Raw genomic sequence first — 24,295 nt, forward strand, 5'->3', positions numbered from 1 at the left:
TTATCAAGTATAAATATATAAAAATCCAAGCAAATCCAACCTACTAACCAGTGCAAGAGAACTCAAGTATCCAGTGTGATCATGCCAAGAAGTAAATCTGAAGCTACCAAGGGCTTCAGAAACTAAATTGAGCAATGATATGGGCATGCAAGAAGCAATTATAAAAATTAACGGACTGTTATTCATCTAGGGTTTTTTTAATGTTAATGAAGAAATTAGTCTTGCATATGAGTGTAGCACATCTGTTTGTGCCTACATACAGAGAAACACATCCACATGTCATGCAAGCTGGCTTGATTGCACTTTGCAGGACATATTTGTATACATTTTATCACCGTTTCTGTAAACAGCAGTTTCTTTCAGTATGTTCCATGCTCTCTGCCTAGGTCTTAATGGAAGTGTTAATTAGGAGCGCAGTAGGGAAACAATTTATGCTTCTAAACATGTCTTGTGTATGGAGTTTGAGTAATGAGAAAAAACAGGCCAGAACATTTGTATGAACAGATACTAATTACTGATTCTGAGTGTAACATGCTCACTGCTATTGCCAAGAGCACAGCACAGAATTGTGAAAAAGACAGACGATAAGAGATTTTAAATAATCAAAAAAGGGGCCAGAGTCACAAATTTTCACAAAAGTCATTTTACACGTTTAACTGAAAGTAGAATGATGGATTGCTTTCATGAAACCTCCTTCTGCAGTGCCTTTAATTTGCTTCATATTCAGTACCTACTGAAGTCTCTGCAGACTCACCATTATGAAATTCTGAGGTATCAGTGGCAGGATTTTACCTGAATGCAACTATTGTGCCTCATATGTGGTTTGCATGTAACCAAATGCATCCTTCCACTGCCAAAAATCAGATTTAGAAGTGCTCAGCAAAAATTCCTGCCCTGTCCTGTACTCCTGGAAATAACTGAGAATCTATTTGGTTAACAGGACAGACTTTCATATGATTAGCTACAGAACTCACATTGACAAGTTTGTAGTGACGGATAATTAACTTTATAAACCAAAGCAATTTTAAACATGAAAGTAAATTTGGTGAATAACAATGTCAGAATCCCAGAAGGGGGAGAAAAAAAGGAACGATATGGAAAATGCAAGGGAAAATATTAGTAATACAAATGGCAAAAAATAAAGGACAGTAGAAAATGAAAGGCACTAACACTGCATGTGGCTTCTTAATGCTTTCAAAATGGCAGAATAAATACCAAGGCTAATGAAGAGTATAGTTTGATTATTTACCACCTGGTTTCATTTCTTTTTTTACTGGAGCTCATTGTACTTCATATATTGCACACAGTTGGAGTGGAACAGTAAGTATATAATTTTCTGCTGCTTAAGTACAGTCTTCACTATAAATTGAAAACTTTCAGCTTGCTTTAACTTTCTGTACAGCCAGACAAAGTGATCAACTGTTCAGTCTTCCAGGAGTACAGTGAGTTCCTTCAGAATTATATTTTCTTATTAGTTGTCTGGTGCCTGTAAACTGCTTTTATGGAGTGGGATGATACAGGTTTAGTTCTTTTTCCTCAGAGCTGTTGTCAAATACATGATTATTTATAGCTAGAAATAATACAGATTACCTTTAATTTTTGTTATGATTACTTTTGTAGGGTATAGTGAGAAGCATCAGAAACCTCTAGCTAAAAGTAAAATGAAATTTAAGAGGTAGATGCAGTATTTGCATATTTAAATGCACACATACATATGCATATATAATGAATGAACACTATACTATTGTTAATAACGCCACACATTATTCTTTTCTGCTTAGGTTCATCAGTTATATTTTTCTAATTTGCTTGCTGTCCTCTTAACATGGAAGTCAGTGAAATCACTGGCCAGATTTGGACCAATTAAAAGATGTTCTAAGGGCCCATTAAGGACGTTTTTTTCTTGCTTGCAAGGAAGCTAGATGAATTTAAAACTTAAAATATTGCATATGGAATTCACAGGAGGCCTTTGAAGGGCAAGACACGAATAAAATGAGGTTGAGATTCCTGGAATACTTGATTTGAGTACTTCAAAGGGAGGTCTGGGTCCCGAAAATAAATTGAAAAATGGAGGGCAATGAAAGTAGAATTTCAGGGTTAAAGTCTGAAAAAACAGCAATCCTTGCTTGGAGCCACATCTAATGTAAGCTCCTGCTGAGGATACAGTTTGCCAGTTTGGGAGAATTCCCATATCCTACCATGCATAAGTGCTCATGGTCTTTAAAGTGTTCCCTTTCCTTCTCCAATGGTAATGAAAGACAGCCAGCAGATGACAGAAGCAGGTGGACACTGTCAACAGTAGATCCTAAGGCTGTGTGGTTTGAAAAAAGAGACAGAGAAGATGGATGGATAAAAAAGGAAGATAAGAGCATTAAATGAAAGAAAAGAGAAAAACCAAGGACAAACACAGGAGAATAAGTAGATCATGAAGTGTTGAATGCCAGGGTAAGCAAAAAGAATTTATTTCCTCTCCATTGGTCCATCTTCCCAGCTTCTGGACCCAGGTTTTAGGGCTTTCATACCAAAATTTTAGTTTTTTGCGAATGATTAAAATATAGAAATTCATCTAACCCACTGACGACATTGATAAGGTAGAAGGCTACACCAGCACTAGTCACCTGTTTCCCCCCTAGTCAGTGAAGAGAAATGGGCATTTTTAAGGCATGATTCATCTGAGCTATTTTAGGCATTTACAACAGCAGGAGACAAATTGTGGCATGGAAGTGCCTGCTTTTCTCCATTGCCTGGACCTTTCTCACATTACTGCTTCATGCACAAGCAGCTACAATAGATCAGATTACTTAGCTCTTTAGTACCTTTGCATTTAAACAGTTTGGTGGCTTGTAATAGTTGACTGTGAGTAGCTGAGGGTTTTGGCTCACTGTCAGCATTTTTCAGAGTTGGTAGAGGCCCAAGCTATTTTTTTGATCTTCCATTCTCTGGGCAAAATGAAGCACTAACAATAAAGGTAAGTTTCAGGTACACCTCTGATTTTAACTTTTAACACCTCTTAAAAACATTAATATGGCAGATCTAAAATATATAAAAAATCAAACCTTTTGAAAATTGAGGAGACATTCTACTGTCTTTTGAAATGTCTTCTTTGCTCTTTGAAACTGTTTTTGACTTAATTTTGGCTGGGCTTAAAAAGTATTCTTGGCTAGTAAAAGATTTGGAGAGGAAAAAAATGACCAGCTCTAATGGCCAGATTAATCACGCCTTTTTTTTTTTTCCAAGCTTGATCCTTTTTTTGCAAAGCTCTCGGTTGTATGTCTGTGAAATGATTGCTTGCTCTTGCTGTGAGCCGTGGCCAAGTGCTGTGCACCAATTCGCCTGTGCAGGAGCTGGCAGCCAGGCTGGCTGCAGAATGTCTGTGTGGAGGAGCCCAGAGCCCTGCTAGGCAGGGTGCTAATTGCAGGCTGGCAGAGGGCAGGAGAGCTGGGAGAAGGACGGGGGTGTTCAGTGCCTGGAAAAAGCAGATTCAGTGAGTTAATTTGAAGTAGCAGTGGACCATCCCCTTGTCTCCTGTACTTTCAGTACGGTTTGGATTGTTGCTGGGATGTGTGACACCTGTAGCTGATGCTCAGAAGGAAAGCCTACAAATCCTTCCCTTAGACGAGAGTAAACGCTGTGCTGGGGCAATGGCAGTGGGTTGGGAACAGGAGGAAGCTGTGGGAGTGCAGTGGGTATCCCAGACTGTGGTCCAAGCACACAGCAAGGAGGAAACACATTTGGTGTTAAACCAGGCAGAAAGATACACCAGTGTAGAGCCACATGACAAAGTTTAGACAAAGAAAAATACATAGAAGTGATTTGCCTCCACTAGCAGCTACCTGCTCTAAAAAACTAAGCATCTTTATTTCCCAAATGCTGGCATGACAATGTGGGATATTTATTTCTATTGATTTTGATCCTAATATTCCTCAGGAAGTCACCTCTATTTCTATTTGTGCCTTTGCAAACAGGACTGAAACGTCATTCTTTTGCCCATATTTTCACCTCTAACTGTATCTGCAAAGTAAATACCATAATGACTCATTCTTTGTGTTGAATCTGGGGCTTCCCCAGTTTTGCTGGCACTCAAGTGTTATTAGCATAATGTATTTTTAGTGAACTCTGTCAGCAGAGCACTGTATGGCTAATCAAGCGCTCATTGGGGATAAATGGTAGACTTAATATTCTTATCAGGCTACTGGGGCTTAGAAGTTACCGACCCTTGTTCCACTTATATCAAAGCCACTTACAATACTACTAGCTTGTAGCAAATTCATTTTCTGTTCATTTCTGATTGCCTATGATGGTGCCTAGGAACAGAAAACGGGAAATGAAAAGGAATGAAGGCCCCTGTCGCCTGAGGCCTTAATGCGATTGCAAGATATTGATCACATTGGATACTTCAGCCTAATCTTCACAGTTTTACAGGCTTTGCAAAAAATGTTTCTCATAAGCACATTCACAATTACATTTCAACCTTACTGATTCAGAAACATATTCCTTAAAATTATCTATTTAATAACAGTAGTAGCTGCCAATTAAACTAGGGATTTTATTAATTTTCTCAAGTATCTAATCTTGTCTGCTGTTCTTGTGAAAGCTGGATAGTCTAGGTCAAGGTTATGTCATGGATCAAACCCAGGAACTGCTTCCCTCTGGTGCTCTGCCTTTTCCCTAGGAAAGATCAGGACTGATTGCAAGGGCAGTGACATCAGCCCAAGCACTGAAATTCTCCCTGTGGTGCCTGCTGTGTCCTGCTACATTTTCCCATTTCTGTGAGTTTCCCCAGTCCTGCCACAGTTTCCCCATTTCTGCCATTTCTGCTGCAGCTCTGGCTGGACTCCTGGGCCCGGCAGCACAGCAGAAGGGCTCCTGCAGCCCCTCCTTATCAGTGTCACTGGCCACATCACCTTTACTGATCTGTGTGTTGGGCAATAGATTTGGCATGAGGTTCAGTTTTCCTCTGAAAAGCGAAACCACAGCCAAAGGCAAAGTAAGTAATTCTTTTCCATACTAAAATGAAGGCTACAAAAGGAAGGAGCTGTGCAGGCTGACACAAGCACAGAGATCACAAAAAAAAAAAAAAAAGAAATCACATGGGACAGCCACTAGAGATAGTATAAAAATGGGAAAAACAAGTGCCCCACTTGTTCGGTAATTTTGCTTTTATTTCTGGTTCTTTTCCTTGTTTGTTTGTTTTGGATTGGTTGGTTGAATTTTCTTTCTTTTGTGGTGTTTTTTTTGTTTACTTATTGGGACACAAAAGGAACCATGGTTTTCTATGGATTTTAGGCCTATTGGATGCTGTTCAGAATTCTTCTGTGGCAGATCCAGAACCTCTGCTGCCTTTCTGGATGGGGTATGTGTTTGTGCATCTGTGTGCATGAGTCTCTGTGCATTTTTGGTCATGCAGATATGTGCAATGTGTGCATGTGCCTTCACATGGGTCTGTATCTATGACTCTGTGTGTCTGCCCAGGTTGGTGCACATTCTCTGCATGGGCTCTGTCCTCGCAGCTACTTGTGCTGGATAACAGCAGCTGACATTGATAACCTCTGCTCATGTCTTGCCACCTAACCACCACAATATGATTTTGCTGTGTTCCAAAGCCAACCTTTAAGTTTATCTGAGCTTCAGTGATATTTAAACCCATACATTCTGCAGAGAAAATGGTTCTAGGAGCAAACATTTCAGATGTATCATGATGAGGATTTTTTCATGAGACCTTTCTGAAATCGGTTAATTGGTCACCAGTGACTTAATGTAGTTAACAGACTTCTTAAAGGCTAGAGGACACTACACACATTTCTGCTGCAGGCTCTGGGTGTTTCTGCCTTGTCCTTAGCAAATCTAATATTAAAAAGACTGGCAAATTTTCAAATATTGATTGTGTTGCTGGTGAATGTAAATTTGACCCTCCTAAAGAGAAGTCATCCCTTTGAAGGATGGGAGAAGCGCAGCAGTTATTGTCCAGTTAGCTTTTATCCAGCACTATTTGCTGCTGTTAGTTATACAGTAATCAAATAAATGTCTCAGTGCTCTGAAGGTAAGGATAGTTTAGGAGAAACCATAAAGATTTCTGAGAATTAAAGAGACAAAAGTATACACTTGTAAAGTGTTTTGTTTTAGGATTATTCCTTCATCTGATCTTTGTCTCGGTTTATGTAAGTGAAACAATTTCTATATAGCTTTTAATCTGATCTTTTCTTGGAAGTGAAAAAAATTAAATTCAACTTAGTTAAAATGAAAATTTGCAATTAGCTGTGAATACTTAGATTTATCAAAGCCACAGTAAAGGTATTTAATTTCTTTAGATCAATTTTTTTGAGCGATCTCCACTAGACAAACTAGCAAAACTGTTCCAAACTACTCTAAGTCACCACAGGATAAACAAGTTACAGATCAGTGACTTTGAAATAACTCTGTGCATGCTACTATCCAAACAAGTCAGGTAACTTACTCGTCACATTTTTTGTAGGCTAAACATTTGCAAACTGAAAACTTGAGAAATTTCAATGGAGTAGCCAACACACCATGAATGCCTAATCTAGTTTACTGCACAGTAACTAGAGTCTGTGACTAATCAGAAAGTTTCATTTTTTTAACACTTGTTGGTTTTCCAAGTACTGCAGTCAGTACAAAATGTTATGTTTTGATGGAAGGAATGAATCTCTTCTCTTCTCTTCTCTTCTCTTCTCTTCTCTTCTCTTCTCTTCTCTTCTCTTCTCTTCTCTTCTCTTCTCTCTCTTCTTTTTCCCTTCCCCTTGAGTCTGTACTGCTGATATGCATAAGAAAATGTATTCATAGTATAGGTTCAAGAATCATGATCTCAGGAAGTTAAAACATATTTAGAATAGCTAGGGTCTTGTTCGGCTATTCTCTTTAATCAGTGTTGATCTTTTAGAAGCAGTTATATTTCTCACAGAAAGTTTTCCCTTCCTGATTATGTGACATTTGGGGAACAAAGATAATAATTTCTAACAATTGTATCATGCCTTCCATCCAAAAGACTCCTTAGCTTTTCACCAGTTTTATACAGCATGGTGGTACAAACATGTACAGAAACAGTTGCCTAAGGTAAAGGCCAGAAATAAACTCAGGCATTTATATTTCCTTTTCAAAAGACTACAGCTTTACATTTGTTGTTGAAGCACCTGTGGCTCCTGTTGACTGTGAGGGCAGCAGCTACCCCCCTGGGGAAAGGAGTAAAGTTTTACATACATATAAAACCACTGCTCTGCAGTCCTCACTGAAATCCTTTGGCTGCTTAAAAGAGTCACGAAGGACTCATTAAATATATTGAAAAAAAGACTGTTAGTATTTTGGAATTTGTAGTGCATTTGCCTAGAAGTGGGTGTTGGCTGCCAGTTGCCCTTGCAGGAGGTTGCTGGTCACTGCCTATGGAGGGGAATTCCATTTCAGAGCCTGGTACCAGCAGGACCAGCCTCCACCCACTCTGCACACTTTGGCACGAGACACTGTTCCCCCTCCACATCTTGGGCTGCAAGTCCCCCCCAGGGATCAACTGTACCTGCAACTATGATGGGATTTCCTATCTTCAAAGCACCTCAATATCCTAAATTTATTTCTAGAGGCAAACCCTTTCGCTTAGTCACATCTTCCCAAGCATGTTTGCCAGAGGTTTATTGCTCCCTTTCATGGCAGGTGAAGCATTCAGAACATAGCTAGAAGTAATTATCTTTCATCTTTCAAGCATTTATTATAAGTCTGTTTCCAAATCATTCTTACCTTTCTTCCTAAAGTGTGCTGCATTAAATTTTTTACCCACTCTTTCCCCTCAGATAGTATTAAAAACAAATTAAAAATATTTCCTGATATTTCAAATGCAAAATACATAAAATGTGAAGCAACAGGGTTTAGTTTATAACTTTTGGTGCACCACAGCTTTTCTATAAAGACTGCATATGATGATTTAAGAGTTCCGTTCACAGACTGGGGAAATGGCTGCTTGGGCTGGAGCCTTCCTTCATTTTCAGGGACTTCTATTTGTTTGTCATTAGCATGTATCCCTTCAGGAAGATATCTTGCAATTCCCATGCAAGGAGAAATATGTCATTTCTTCATAAGCGTGAGAAAATGGGACAACAAAGCCACCTGAACACATGCATTAAGTCTTTCATTGTCATCCCCTAAGCAGTAGTTTTCAGGAAAATGATGTTTTACAGATTGTACACAAAGAAATATATTTCAAAATGGTTGTCATCTTCCATTTTCAACAATACTAGTGGTGTTACCAACTTGCTTTCAGGAGGTTATTGTAGGAGGACAGGAAATTTTGCTATTTTCCTTAGACCAGTTGGAGACAGCCTTTGTGACAGTATCCTGGAGAAGAGATTATGCAACCACTCCTGCTGATTGGCTGACTAACTATTAAAAATGATGGCAAAAATTATTGTTTCAGTAAGGGTCACACTCAGGAAGACAGAAGGATTTGGGTTGAAATATTTTCCAGTGAGGTAATGTGACCATTAAGAGGAGAGGGTTTGGGCATGTGTGTGCTCAAACATGCAAAGTGGAAAGAGCAGGGTGAAAGCAACAGGAAGGTTAAAGCAGACAAGAAAATAGAAGGCAAGATTTGGGAATTTATATTTGTTCATGCCTTCCACCTCTGGAAAAGAGGTCGGGGTGTTTTTGTGGTTTTTAATAGGGCCACTTTAAGAAATTTGGCATTTTTTATTATTAATGTTAAATTTTATGAATAATAAAATGACACTAGCATTGCAAGCTTGCTCTGTAATTTGAGCCATACTAAATCTTTGGTGTATAGTATGTGACAATTTTTGGTTTAGAGAACGGATTTTAATGAACACATTTACCTGTAAATCCTCCAACAAAAATTGTTCTTCATTCAAAAGGAGTGGAAAGTTGGTAGGAGAGATTTTGTATGTCTTGTGTATGATAAAAGGATTGAATTCCAACTTTAGCTTGCACATAAAGCTTCAACTGGCACCTCCACAATGCATGTCCTAAATTCTGTTTGATGTGTATATCAATGTCCTTCAAATACCACAAGCTAAGAAAACCACTGCAAGCTGCCAGGTTTTAAAATTGCCTAGTGCTGGCTGACTGATTAAAGCCACCTTGTCTCTCTGCTGCTATCATTTATGCTATTTAAAACTTAGTCCCTTTTTCACTCACTGTTTTCAGTGCTGTTATCCATCTATCCTGTTTGACTGGGAAATAATCAACATGAGAAATTCCTTTCATGGCAGATGGGTGGTTTCTTTTTTCAACTCTTGCTGTGAGTATCAAGAAGATTTGGCAGTGGATTTTATTTGTGCTTGAAAGGATGATGTATACAGCCCTATTCTTATGTTTGGTACATGTCAATTCTTGCTGTTATTAGCCAGACTTTATGTTCTGTAAATGGGAAATTTAAATAGCAACAAAACATTTAAACAGAAAACAAAGGATTATAAAGAACCAAGTTGTAATGAAATGGAATATTAGGCAGAATGTAAGGCCAGTTGCACAACTGTAACTGATGTAAAATATTCTTTCCTATATGGAAAGAAAAGGTCATAAATAAACACTTAGATATATATATTTAAGTATAAAATAGGGTAATATTGCATATGAAGCTTTTCATTTAATAGGAAATTTGAGATTTTGACACTTATCATGTTGTGGGAGGTTGAAATGTGCATTTGTCACAAATATTGCCCCCTTCTCAAACCAGACTAGGCTTCACATGTGGCCACATCTCGCATCTCTTAGGAGCCATCCCTCCAATTACAGCCTTGCTAACTTAGTAAAACATGACAAGTAGGCAGCCTGGTTAACACATGTGAAATAATGTCACAGTGCACATGAAATATCACAGAGAGAAACATAGAGTCACATGGGCAAATTCTCCATGGAAGTCTGTGTTTGTGGTCTTTAAGGGTGAACTTCAGCAGACCAAGGGAGTTGTTCACGCTAGGTTGTAGCTGCTGGAAGTCCTTGATAAGATTAAATGCTCTTACTATTTAAGTTACCAAAGAGAAAATATTCTTACATAACATATCTGTTAGAGGTAAAGGGCAGGAAGGCCAATTCTTTAACTGTTTAATAATGTTGAAATAATATTCTGGAATATTTTGATGAGCTAACATAAGTGCATTCCTTAAGATTCACGATTCATATTGAGTACTTTACTGATATTTTTAGAGAAGAATTTAACCCAGCACGTATTTTCAACTCCAGTGTCTTGTAGCATTCATTGCAAACAACAATGCTGTGCGTACATGGTTGGTTTTTTGAGGTTTTTTTTGGGGAGGTTGGTTCTGGGGTTTTTTGGTTGGTTGGTGTTTTTTTGTTCGGTGTTTTTTTGGCATTTTTTATTGTGGTTTTTTTTTTGTTTTATAGAGTCACCATCAACAATATATCAACCAGAGATCCCAGATGTTTGGGTCTTAGAAAAAAAAGTCTTTTTAACCTTACTTACATAAAGTATTACAAATCAAAACCAATGATGAAGATCATTATGAAAAAACAGTGAGCCTCCAAAGAGTCATTACTATATGGAATTAATTGCAAACTCCACAACAACCCTTCACTGAAGGAAGTTCATTTTAAACTTACCTTCTGTGAACTTTTCATGTACTCAAACAGGCGAACTTGTGAAGGAAAAGGCGTGAGATGAAGTTAACAGAGAGGGAGTGAAAGTGGTCCATGAATGGGCCTGTATGTTAGAAGTTTACTCACAATACAGCAAACGTTAAAAAGCTGTCTAAAGTCCAAAGAAATGTTTCTTTTGCTCTGTGCAACTGATGAAAAAGACACTAAAGCCGCAAACTTGATATGCAGCAACAGTAGAATGCATCTCTAAATATATGAAAGGCACTGGGCTGAAACTGGACAAAGCCTTTCACAAGTCTCACCTTTCAGTTTATTCCCAAGGGGATTGCTGATTCAGAAACTGAAAGATACTTTTCCACATTAAAAAGCCTTTTTTTAACTAGCGTCTTAGTTTATTGTTGACTCATTCAAGTGGCACCCAATAGAGCAACTGAATTTTATTTGGAAACCCACTTAGGGCTTAACAGTTTTGGCAGTATAACTTCCCTCTGGCTTTGGGAGATTTTTCTACAGCTTTTTGCCATGTAAATGTGCCCACTGAGTGATTCAGTGAGAAATTTCCATGAGAATGCACCCTGACAGCAAGAGCCATAGCTATGCTCCAGCATAGACTTTCACACAGGATGGGCTGAAAACCTTTCTGGGAATCCCTAAGCATGGAAACTGATTATTTAAACCTTTTTTCTTTCTGCATTAGATTTTCAAGGTGAGCATTTGTTTCTAAGTATACCTTGTGTGTTTTAGCCACTGGAGGTTTGAAGCCATTTTCCCCCTGATATTGTCTTGATTGATACACACTTAGGGCTTTTCCCTCATAGAACTTCAATGACATTTTCTCTACTGCTCATGATTGTCATACTTTGTTCTTAAACAGTAGGAAGTCTGTGGTTTTATTTCCTCCAAGATCGCAGCCTTTTTATCGTTTCTGTGTAGGTCTGAAAAGTTTCTTTTACACTGTCTGGTAGTTAATAGAGACCTGTTTCTTCTAGTTGAATAATTTTGCCATGCTTTTAAGAAGCTAAATGCTGTTTAAATCTTACGTAGTTTGAGAGTATATGTATTTTTAGAGTTAGCTGCAGTTTCACTTCCTTCTAGATGCCTGGTATCCTAGTTTTATCTTGCTGCAAAAAACTACTTACATGAGTAAAGTTTTCATAGGTGGGAGTTTTGGATGCTGACTCCTTTGGGAACAAGTGGCCTTGGATATAATTGTGTGAGGAGGGAAGGGGAGCTGGAAGAACTGACAAACTGAACTGGCTGAGAACTACTGAATGCTGGGGACAGAACTGAACATTTTATTTGGGGTCAGAATGGGTTATCTGGAATGTGATAGAAAAATTCGTTATGAAACCAACTGATTAAGAAAAGGAGAATTGGTTTTGTTAAGGATCATTTAATTAGTAAATTTGGCTTTTGGGTAGCAGAGTGGGAGAGAATAACAGCCTTATTTAGCATTTCATAATTAGGAGGAAATAAGTGACATTGACTGGATAGAAATTTGTTTGCTATGGTATATAAACTTACAAGGAAACAAATTTTTTGTTTGTTTTGCATGGGAATGGTTTGCCAGCTGGAAACAATAAGCATAAACTCAAGAGTCAGGTATTCCAGGTAGTCTTCAGGTGAAGTTAAATAAGGCAAAGAAATATATATACTATTTTTACTGACTGCAGAATAATTCATTTTGCTATTTGTTCTTGTAGAAAGCTGTACTTTTTCTGCCACTCCTGATAGTTTTCCTGCTGTTTTATTCCGTGTCAGAACTACTTAGCCAAACCTGTATCAAGGTGTGTGGCCTGTATTTTATGTAACATGGTTACTGACGTAATTCTATGCTTGTATATGTGTTAAAAACACTTCAAATGCAAACAATATGTTAAAAACACATTCCTAACCTACTTGAGACTGAGAAGGTAACAGTAACACTTTGTCAAAGAGCATTCTGCAATATGAGAAGGAGGGGACATTCTACAGAATATTCCTTTCAGTATCATTCAGGCATAACCCGAAGGTGTCTGTGTATTCTCAGGAGATCAGGATTTAGATATATTTGGTTCAAGTGTTTCTCTTCTCAACCATTTTTGCACATCATTCATGTAAATCTTAGAAGGTTTTCAGCCAAGCATGAATGTTCTCTTTGTTATTGTTGCTGAAATCACTGCAGCAATGTTCAACAAAGTAATGCCTGTCTGAAAGTCACTTGAAGTGTTTTCACTTAACCTTGTAGGAACCACAGTTTAAATCCTATAGGCATGAATTTAAAATCTGAGCTCCAAGGTCTGAGTATACTCACTTTGAATGCTTCTTCAGTCCTTTATAGTAGTGGAGTTAGTATTTGGATTCAAGTACAGAAATTAAACTCCATGTGCAGTTCAGACTTGTTTGGATCCTTTGTTTTTTGTTTGGTTAATGTCCACTTCTTGCTGCACTGACTTCCAATTCTAATTTGTCGCCTAACTTGATTTCAAGAAATTGTTTCCACAAACATAATTATTAGATGAGTGACACATTTACACTGATCAAAGTATCTGTCAAAATATGTTGTCATGATGACAGTAAGGCCAGAGAGCTTTGGGACACAAAATTGGATATTTTATGGCGGTTTTGAGAGCGGTCATAAAGGCATCCTGTGACATTGTATATTTGCTTCGTGGGGTTTTTTTTTGGTTGGTTGGTTGGTTTGGTTTGGCTTTTTTTTGAGGGGAAGTAAAACCCTCCTGCGCTTTCAGGCATAAAACACAGACTGGAGGAAGCTTTGTCTAAGGCAAGTCATTCTGTTTCTGAGCTTTTAGCCTCAGAAAGCGGCCAGTGCTAGAGAGGGGTTCCCTGGGACCCAGTCCAAGAGGAGCCATTGATTTGTCAGTTAATTTCTTATTCTGAATATTAGTTGTACAGCTAAGGAGAAAGACCCTCATTTATGTTTGCTTCTAATACAAAAAAAAAAAAAAAAAAGAAAAGAAAAGAAACTATGTGATACTTTGTTCTGGAGAACTTTTTTATAATAGTTGTTGCCAAACCACACAACTAATAAATAAACAAAGAAAAAGAAACATCCTGTTAATGAAAAGCTGTGCTACAAAATGTCACCAAAATGATGCCTCAGCAATGATGAATTTTGTAGTACTATGTCTAAGGACATAAATTTTGCTTTCCATATTTGCAGATTATTTGGAAGCTCTCATTTCCATTGTGACTTTAGTATTCTGACTGTTGTCACTTCTGTTTGACTGTTGCTGTTTTGTTAAAAAAAAGTCTTTAAAATGGGCTTTATTTCAACTGTGTTTCACTGTAAGTAGAACACTCTTCTCTTGTGAGCATACTGACAATGAACCATTTTCTTGGTTTTTTTAATAAAGCTTGATTTCTGTGCATTGACAGAACAGTAGGATGTTGAGAGTATTACTATGGAAGGACAGATTAAAAGATTAAAAAGAATTTAATGAATCCTTAAACAGAAAAAGATTGTCAGCTGGGTTTTAAAGTTTGGTTCTTCTGCCCTTCCTGGATTTTTCAGTAATTTCCTTTGCAACATTTATTTTGTTCAATACTGTCCCATGGTGGTTAATCAGCTCACCTTCCTGCCCTCTGCATTCTCTTCCAGTGAACACTGGATTTACAACAATGCTCATCTCCAAAATTACCCAACTTTGTGTATGTGCCATGGGGTACCTTTTTTTTCCCCCTTTTGTTCAGTGACCCCCAAAGAAGAAAATTTAGTTCCTTCTCTCACTGATGCCTGTGGTAGTACATTCCTGCCCCTCTGATTTTCAGTCCAGGAAATGAAGCCTAGTTTGATGCTTTTCTCTATAACACCAAGCTGTTTAGCAGAAACTGATATTTATGATTTTCTCTTGCTCCAACCAGAGGTACTTGCATAATCAAAATTTACTTTGGGTAGATGTTATAATAATAAATTCAAAATGTCTTTTTTTTTCCTAATTTGAAGGGGTAATAATTTTTTTAATACCACATGTAAAGTTTAAAAGGAATAATAGTGTAAATTGTAAGAGATAATTTTGTAATCACTATTAAATTCATAGTTACTCAACGGTATGTGAGAATTTATAGACCAGTTGTAAATTCATTACATAGATCTACTAGGTTAATAAGTCATAAACCTAAGTGTAATTCTTAGAGGTATTTCATTGTGTTGCTACCTCAGAATCACAGAATGGGTCAGGATGGAAGGGACAACAATTGGTCATCAGGTCCCATCTCTCTGCTCGAGCAGGGTCACCCCAGAGCACATGGAAAAGGATTGCATCCAGATGGTTCTGGAATCTCTCCAGTGAGGGAGACTCCACACCCTCTCTGGATAATCTGTTCCAGTGCTTGGTCACTGTACAGGGAAGAAGTTCTTCCTCATGTTCAGGTGGAACTTCCTGGGCATCTGTTTCTGCCCAGGGCCTCTCGTCTTTTTAATTGGCACATATAGCTTTCCTCTATGAAAAATAAAATACTACAATTAAATAATCTCTGCTGAGAGTATTTTGTGAAACCTTGACATGCTAAAGACTACTTTATGTTCTTTATTTTGCAGTTTGAGTATTGTTTCTGGAGTATGGTGGATCTGCCGTGGCAAATTCATTGTACAGAAGGGTGGATGAGGAAGAAGGTTTGGGTAGCTTGGTATGTGCATGAATGAAGTTGGTTGCCCCTAAGGATCAAATCCACAAAAGAGGTCAAAGAGAGTTTTCTTGTGGGGAAGAAAGCAAAGAGAACATTTGGAAGAGAACAGAGTTATGTTCAGATCCCTCAGACCACATCCCACTTCAGGGAAGTAGCAGGTGGACCTTCTTACCTACTTTGTGTATGCCCTTTCCGTCCTTTGTGTAGCTTCCACTTCAGCAGCATCTGAAGACCTTCAGATTAAGTAGCAGCCACACTCTGCTAGCTCTTGAAGAGCCACTGAACAACTTTTTCTCATAAACCTTGGCCCTGTAAAGCAGAGTGTTTGCCCAGACTCCTTGAAGATGCAAACCTCAGTGATTTTAATGGAGCTGCTGGCCTAGAGAAACTGATTTCAGGCATTGTACGTGGGATCTGAAAGGTGGAGAGAAAGGACTGGGGATGAAGAACAGCAGAGGAAAGGCAAAACAACACCCTACATAATGCAGGGTATGTCTTCATAGCTGTCTAAAAATAACAGCTGAAGTAGTTACAAAAGTAACAACGACTCATACAGACAAACCTGAACTATCTTCAAGCTAGAAATCTTGGACAGTGATTACTTTGCCTCTGTTTCCCTCATAGTCCTTTAAAAAAAGACCAAGGCAACACTCCTTGGCTGCTCATAATGGGAAGTCTTGTACCATCTGATGGCTATTATGGGATTCAAATAATATTGCATTGTCTGGGGCAGCAATTGGAGGAGATCATTGTATATTCGAGTTTAACTTTATATGACCTCAAACAGCTTTCAGCAAAAGCAGCAGAATCTATAAAGACAGATTCCACACCAGAAGGAGAGTAAACAAACAAAACAGTACAAGAACACAGTGGTTCATATAACCATGGCATCTTGTTGCATCTTCATCAAAACTAAAAGAGCTACAGAGGAAAAAAGCCAAGGAAAGCCAACCCTTATGAAAAATAAGAGCAGCAATAAGAAAGCAGACTGAAAAAAAGAAGCTTTCTTTAAAATAAACTGCAGCACAGATATGCATACAGAGGGTAGAAGAGATGTGACACACAGGCTTTTAAGAAATAGAGAAGGAATAACAAATGTGCAGTGTTTTGCCCTCAACAAATTAATTTGTCAGGAGCTTGAAGAGTTCTCATGTTTGGTGGGGTTGGTTTTTTTTTTTGTTGTTTTTGGGTTTGGTGGTTTTTTTTGGAAAGAAGGTTGTTTTCACAGAATACACTATGTGTGCATAACAAGTCATTTAAATCAATGTTGTACATTGTCTTTAGGCAATTATTTTCTCTGCTATTTGTCAAAGGTAAGAAGTAAATTCCAAGCAGTTTTGAACTGCTATTTTGTTGTAATTATCTTTCCCTTTTAAAAAGATACTGTGATTTATGATGCAAAATGAGTGCTTCAGGGTTACTTTCTGGCATTCATTATGTCAAAGAAAGAAACAATCCAGGTACATAAGAGAGTGGTAGATGCAAGAGTGTGCAGCGCTGCCTGAAATTAATTTGAAAACTGAAGATTTATTAAATGCACTTGGTGTACTTGATAGCAACATTAGATCTATTGGCTGCCATCTGAGTACAATGCCTGCCTCTGGTAAAAATTTTAAACTTTGTTCACATTGTTTGAACGGTCTTGTAAGAGTGTGTGTGCCTGTGAAAGGTGTCTGTGTGTACACGTGCATGTATGTGTGCTCTGCTCTCCACCAGGGAGCCAGGGATCAGATTCCTAGGATACAAGAAGGTTAATGGTGCTCCACTAAGTGTGGCTCAGGGGCAACAGCATTAATATTGTTGTCCAGAGATGTGAAAAATGCACAGCAATAAGAGATATCTTAAAAGTAGTAATTTAATCCGCTCTTAGGGTTATGTTTTCTGAATCTCTCTGGAAGGATCCAGCTGTGTGATTTCCATTAGTATCCTGTAAAAATTTTTACAGCTTCTGGACTACTGCTACCCTAAATCCCACTGGAAATGCTTAACTGTACCTGTCATCAGCATCTTAGCCTATAATATCCATACTAATTTGTTTTCCCCACTTGATGTATCTTCTCTGGAATTCCTGGTACATGGAACCACTGTAGAGTGCAGTCTTACAAAAAATTAGGGAGGCCACAAACTTCCCTTCATTGCCTTTACTTAAATATTAAATTTGGAGTTTGGGGGCATGAAATTAGTAATGAACTTACAATATTAAAAAAAAAAATATTTCAGGATAAAATTTTTTGTGGATTTTTTGTTTGCTTGTTTGTTTTTGTTAAAAGATGAGAACAAATAATAGTTTGAAAACCACTTTTTTTCTGAAATCCTTGACACATTAGGAACATGAGGAAATATTCATAAAGATTAGCTTTAGTCACTAAGAGACAACTAATTTGCAAAAGACCTTCTTGGAACAGGTGGAAATAAATAAAAGGAAGCCCTATTTTGATTGAAAGGAGGATCCTCTCTCTCTTTTGCACTCCCACTCTTTTCCTTGCCACTGAATACAGAGTTATTTTAGGAAGCTCTCTTCTCCAAAAATGCAATTAATTATTTATTGAAGATGACCTTGCCTGAAGTGGAGGAGCAGGACTCTATGACTTCTGAATCTGACTGAATTATTCCATTATTCTGTTTTGATCTAACTTCACTGAGAGTACGAGTTGTGATGTTCTTACTAATGATGGTCTCCACTCTGCATTATACCTTAGCTTTCCAAACTTCTGTTATTTAGGAGAGAAACTTATTGTTTAAATATGCCAGTCAAACATAGCACAATACTTTTCTGCTGGCAAGTATCCTGAAGATGTTTTGGATAATTTGGAAAGTAGTCAAAAGAAAGTACATGTGCATTTCAGACATCATCATGATTCCCTTCTCCACACAAGTCATCACTCAAATAATTTTGTGCACTTCTGTACATCTTATCATTAATTTTCGATGGGTAGAGTTGGATCCATTACTAATCAGTGTATATTCACTGATTATACAAGTTGTTTTTCATAAACTCCAGGACAGCTTCGAGAGCTGATGACATCAAAAATGAAGCAAAGCATTTCCTTTTGATGTCAGCTGTCCTGCCACAGCTTATTGGATTGGTGTTCTGTGCTTGTCTACTCTGGGCTTCTTTTTGTGCAAGTTTTAGTGTTCTCTGATTTCCTTTATTTAAAAGGATATCAGCAGTAGAGTGATGCCAGAAGTCACACTGGTCCACAATACACTCCATATTCTAAGCTTAAACAAGGATATGACTTTATTAATTCTAATAAATTTGGGTCAAATTTTTGTCTTACCTTGTCAGCATGTTGGATACAAGAAAAAGACCGTTAAATTCAATTATATCAGACATCCATATTGCTGATTACAGTTTGTATCTGCTTTGATAGCACTGACTGCAGGCAAAATAACTCACATCCTTCTCCTCAATTAATATTTGATTGATTGATTCCCTCATTCTGATATTTGGTTAAGGGATCCTATGTTTCATGTAGATAGAGTTGCATAGTGAAGAGATTATTTTCATTGTAGTTCAGGTCAGCAATGTGTTGGTTTGGGGTTTTTTTTTGCATTATATGACCAAGAATCTGAAGAGAGTAGGCTGCCATCCACAAGGCAGCAGAGCTTTTCTTTCTATTGTTGGAACTTTCCACATACAATTTATGTGTTTGATATTAATGTTTGCAATAAATCTCAACCAAAATGCACGAGGCAACATACCAGGAAGAAGCATTTTGACATTATATCAATTCCAAATCTTTATCTCTTCCTATGCTATTTAAGCATAAATGACCAAGCTCCCTTTATAAATATTTTGTTGAGCACATTCTGAATATCAGCCATGCTGCTGGGTAACATACAGACAGTTAGTGAGCCCTATTGCTCTCTTCTCTGTTCTTATAATTTTCTTGGGTTTTGTTCCACATTTTTCAGTGATCTTCCAATATTTGCAGTCCCTATGGGATGTGTCCAGGTGAGTGTATTAATTCTACTTTTGCTCATACTCCTCTCTTGCCTCGACTCTGAGTAACAGAGCACTACTTCAAGCACCACTTCATCCTTGTGCATATCTGTCTGCAACTCAGCCAACACTTCAGAAATCCTTTATCTTTCCAGATTTTTCCCTGACTAAAGATAGATTTTGTTCTATGTGGCTCCACCTTGGTCTTTTCATAGCCTATTACACCTAGACTTTAGCTTGAGGCTTTGTCTTTCTCCTGGGGTCTTACGCCATGGATCATAAATGTCCATCTTGATATAGGCACCAACCAGATTGAGAATAGCTTCCAACAGATTTGAATCTCTTTATTCAATGTATGGGCCAAGAAAACAATATGAAAAAATACTCTTAATTCTATTCTCTTTGGTAAGACGTGCACCTCTTCTTTCATGAACTTAATTGAATCTAAACTATACCATCTCACAACACTAGAAAATTTCAGAGGCAGATAGTCTCTGGGGTTCCCTCCTAGTAGAAATTTCTTTCAAATAGAGACTTATCAAAGTTCAGAGAATATGAAACTATGGAAGCCCCTAGCACAGAAAGACAGAATTTGTTTTTAATAATTTGGAAATAATTTTAATTTTTTATGGTTGGAGATATAGATGATAATTCAAGTAGAAAATGGAAGTTGAAATCTGTCCGTGTTTATGCAACAATGAAAACTGAGCTTGGGTGTTATTTTTCAGTGGTGGAACCTGTCTAGACAAATGAGATTTCCCTCTCAGGTTGTGTCTGTATGAGTCTCAAATGAACACCTTTCCCTCACTTAACAGATAAGCAGTTCTAGTTCAGGCTGGTAACATTTTATTGCATATCAAAAATGGGAACTGGGAAAAAAAAGGTGAACACCACTCACCGAGATAATATTTACTTTGTCAGTTTGAATAACATCTGCACTTGCTGCTACAGTCTTTCTACCAGTATTTGACCTCCATTTCCTCTCCTATCTCTACTGATTATGAGTTATTATTTAAGCTCTAAACACGAAAGTCGATTACTGGTTTTGACCTTGGTCATTCATGTATCTTCTATATCAAGGTCTTGCACTTACCTGTCCTCTCATAAATTAAACTGGATTTCATATTTATCAGGCAGTCAGAAATACAGCTACAGCACAACTGGCTCTTGACTTCTGACAGACATTAAATAATCCATAATGAAAAAGGCAAAGTATTTACAGAAAAGACAATATGAAATATGTTCAATTATAGGAGGTCTCTGGTTTTCCACACTTACCCTCTGGATACCTTCCTATGAATTTGATGCAGGCTCTCTTGAACCAAGAAAATGTGTCACTTTCACAGAAGCAACATTCTAGTGAAAATACACTAACAGCCAGCCAATCCTCAAAATTCAGGATCAGGTCTATGCTGTCAGAAGTAGATTTTCCTGCTGTTGTTATTTCTGGACTTGGAAGTACATTTCCAAAAAGCAGACATCAGCCTTAGAGCTATGATAAAAACTGTAGCTGTTGTACCAACTGGAATAGTTATGGAGCTGTATGGCAGGAGGGCACATGGAAAGAGGGAATAGCTCTGGGAAGTTTTCTAAACTTCTCTTTGAGGATGAAGTGCATGAAAATTTCGAAGTATTCACCCTCAAAGAGAGGATGAAGTCTTCTTGATAAAACTGAAGAAGATGGCTGTGGCTATGGGAGAGGCATCTGAAGAAAGACAGGCACACAAACCCAGACATTTTCAGACAGGTCTGTACTCCACGTGTTTGCACTGTCCCCTCCAGGTATCCAGTGTTTGGTTACCAGTCTGGCCCCTGGTTTTAGCTCACCCAGGCAGAGGAAACTGGGAGTCTAAGTCATCTCTCATTCTGTTGCAGAGTGCTGAGAGGCCCCAGGAACAAAACTCCTCCCCCTCCTGTTCTTCCCAGACTCCCAGCTCCTGAAGTGGGAGAGAAACATCTAAGCAATATTAAGTAATGAGACTTGAAAATCGGCATTAGTTTTCAAACAAAATTTTTGTATCAGCTTTATAGAAGTAGCTTCACTCCTTGATATATGAAGGAAATTTGTACAGTTGGTGGTTTCTTAGTACAGGAGATAGCTGTTGTGCTCTACTTGCAATGTGCAAGTAATGTACTCATTAAGGTTTATCCTGCAAAATCACCCACCCTCTTTTTGAAGTTTCATACAACGGGCTTGTAACGTTCATGTGAATGATTGAAAGCCATCTTTTGAGCATGCTAATGTCATTTCATACATTAAATTGTCTCTTAATAGCAGTAAAACCGTGTTTTCTCTCATGCAGGGTTTATACATTTGCCTTAATAATTATAAGAGCAGGCCATTTCCTAGATAATTGCAAACATTCACAATTCACATTTAAGTTTATGCGTAAGGATGTTATAGGTACTGTAAATTTCATGCTTTATGAAAGGTTCAATCTGATATGTATCTTTTATGCACAGCCACTGATTGATGTGCCAGAGACTAATAAATTTTGTCTGAAGACTTTCACTGCAATCTGATTCCCATTCATTTGCATATGACTTCATTTTCTGAGCAGTGTGAGAGTGCAACTATTTCTCAGTAGCATTAAACTGACCTAAATCTGACATGGAGAGATTACTCCTGGGAGGTGACAGAGCAGAGATATATAAGCACCACTGACAGTACTGAGAGGACTCAGGCATACCTGTGTGTGGTACAACTGATTTTGTAGATAAAATACCACCACCCAAAGAATAAGGTATAATTTGGCTATTCTAAAATTAGAGAATATTTTTATTTTGATCTCTGAATTCTGATGCTATTTCCAGCTGTAAAAATGTGTTGTGGTATGGTTTATGAAGTATTCAGATGCTAAACTAAAGATCAGATCAAAGAAACTACACAGGGCAATTAATATTTCTGATTTCAAAAAAGGATTTTTCAGAGTACAGTAAATAAAAAAGAGTAAGTAAATAAATACAGAGACATATATTGGGCAATAACAACTAAAGAGATCTTGAATCATTGCTGATTATGTGAGTGCTGCAGCAAACAACTCATAGAGGAAAAAGGAAAATATGACCACGCAATTTAGACATGTCATATAATTTATGTCAAAATACCAGAAATTTTCACCAGAATTTTGTATTATTACTTTCTAGACTTTAAATGCTTTATGCTAGGATTTAAATAATGTGTTAAATTCATTTTTATTGCAATTATTTATTGGGGGGGAAAATTGACAAAAACATCTTTCAGACACCTAGTTTTAGGTCAGTTTGACAAGGCTGACTCCTGCAATCAGCAAAGAGATAGAGGTAACAAATGAGAGAATCCTCCAAAAGTTATTTCACCACATTTTTATTAGGCCTAGGGTACTTTAGCAGGTAAAATCTCACATAACTCTACTGAATGTGCTCAGACAGTGCATTTAGAGAAACTATTCATTTTAGTAGATTTTCTCTTCACTGGAAACAGCCCAGAGATATCTGCCATGGTCCAAAATACTTGTTAGTACAGAAAAGCTCCAGGGAGGATAGCAACAATAATGTAAGAACTCAGTTTATTAATATAATAATATGTAAATTATTATCTGGGTTATTAGAAAGAAGTTAAAAGTTGGTATAAAAAGTGATGGAAGCTAAATTACTTTAATAAGAAGCTCCTTATAACTTACTTATGATTCATTCTGCAAACAGTACCTTTGATAAATACATGAAGACAACAAATGATTAAACTGTCATTTAAATACAAGCATTCTTTAGGGTAGGCCCATATCTTTGCAGAGAAGCTACTTTCCAACTACTGGCAAACATCTATTCCTTACTGTTATTTGTTGAGGTTTACTTCTTTCTTTTTCCTCCCAATCCTTACATATAACATTCTTAATATTTGGGTAATTCAGTTGTCAAATTTAAGTAAGAAAGTTAAAAAAAAGTCCTCTGTTCATCTTTATTGAATGTTATCAGGCTAGAACTGGGCAGGTTTTGGGCAACTACTGTAATTTCAATGTGAGGATCAATTCACCTTTGTCCATCGTCATGATGAACAGGAGGTTAGTTAATCTTAATGTTGTAGTTTTATTAAAGGAAACTATCTTAAATTATCTGAAATATTCATGTCCACCCCACTGCGGTTTGATTTGTAACATCACTTGGTTCTGTTCACACAACTGCTGAAACTGTAGCTCATTTTCTTTGGTGGTTTAATTTTTATCTGTAACAAGCAGCCACCCTTCACCTTGCTAGACTGTGCACTAATTTATGTGTTCCTGCCCCTCCAGCTCTGAATGAGAACTAGCAATGTTTTTTAGCACAGAAAATTCTTCCTGACTTGTCCTTCCTAAAAACATTGTCCTTCCTAAAAACACCATTTTTGGGTGTTTTTTTTCACTTTACAACCATACAACTGTTCTCACTGGCTTTCAGCACAGCAAGTTAGAACAGATCACCTCTCTACAAGGAGAATTTCCAGTTCTTTGTGCTTATTACCTTGATGTTTAGAACCAATGAACAAGCAATTAATTTCCTTGTTCTTTTCCACCCATGTATCACCTGGATTCTGACACATATTTGTCTTCCCTCCCACTAACATTGTTAGCAGGTGATGTTTGAGAATAAAACCAGGAAATGTGGGACAGAAACCATCTTACGAAGCATGAATTGTGGCAAGAACGGACAGTGTGATTACTGCAATGAATCTGAAGGACAAACCTATGAGAATAAACCCTCTTCCTGTGCTTTTTTGCCAGGGCCACATTTTCCTTGCAGGCTGAAAAACAGGGAAGAAATATGGTGGTGGTCTATTTACCATTTTCATCAGAGGAGGTATTACAGCTCTGGTTCCTCGGGCTCTCAGATGCCCTGAGTTTCAGTGGTACATGAGCAGTGACACTGTGGTCACTATAAATGCACTCCACAGTAACTCACATAATAAAATCTGGCCCAAGGTTCATAAACCACTGATATATTCTGTTCCTTGTTGGAGGAATATGTTATGGGCACGATTTCATGTAATTTGTTTAGAGTCTGTCCCTGTTTTCCTGCATTGGAAAGAAATTGCGACTACAGTAAAGAAATAGGCAAGGAGGCAGCACCTCCTCTGGTGCCAGGTGAAAAAGGACCTGGAGATCCAGGGAAACATCAGGAATACATGGAGGA

The sequence above is a fragment of the Coloeus monedula genome (assembly GCF_965178545.1).
Source record: "Coloeus monedula genome assembly, chromosome: 3".
In the NCBI taxonomy this organism is placed as follows: Eukaryota; Metazoa; Chordata; class Aves; order Passeriformes; family Corvidae; genus Coloeus; species Coloeus monedula.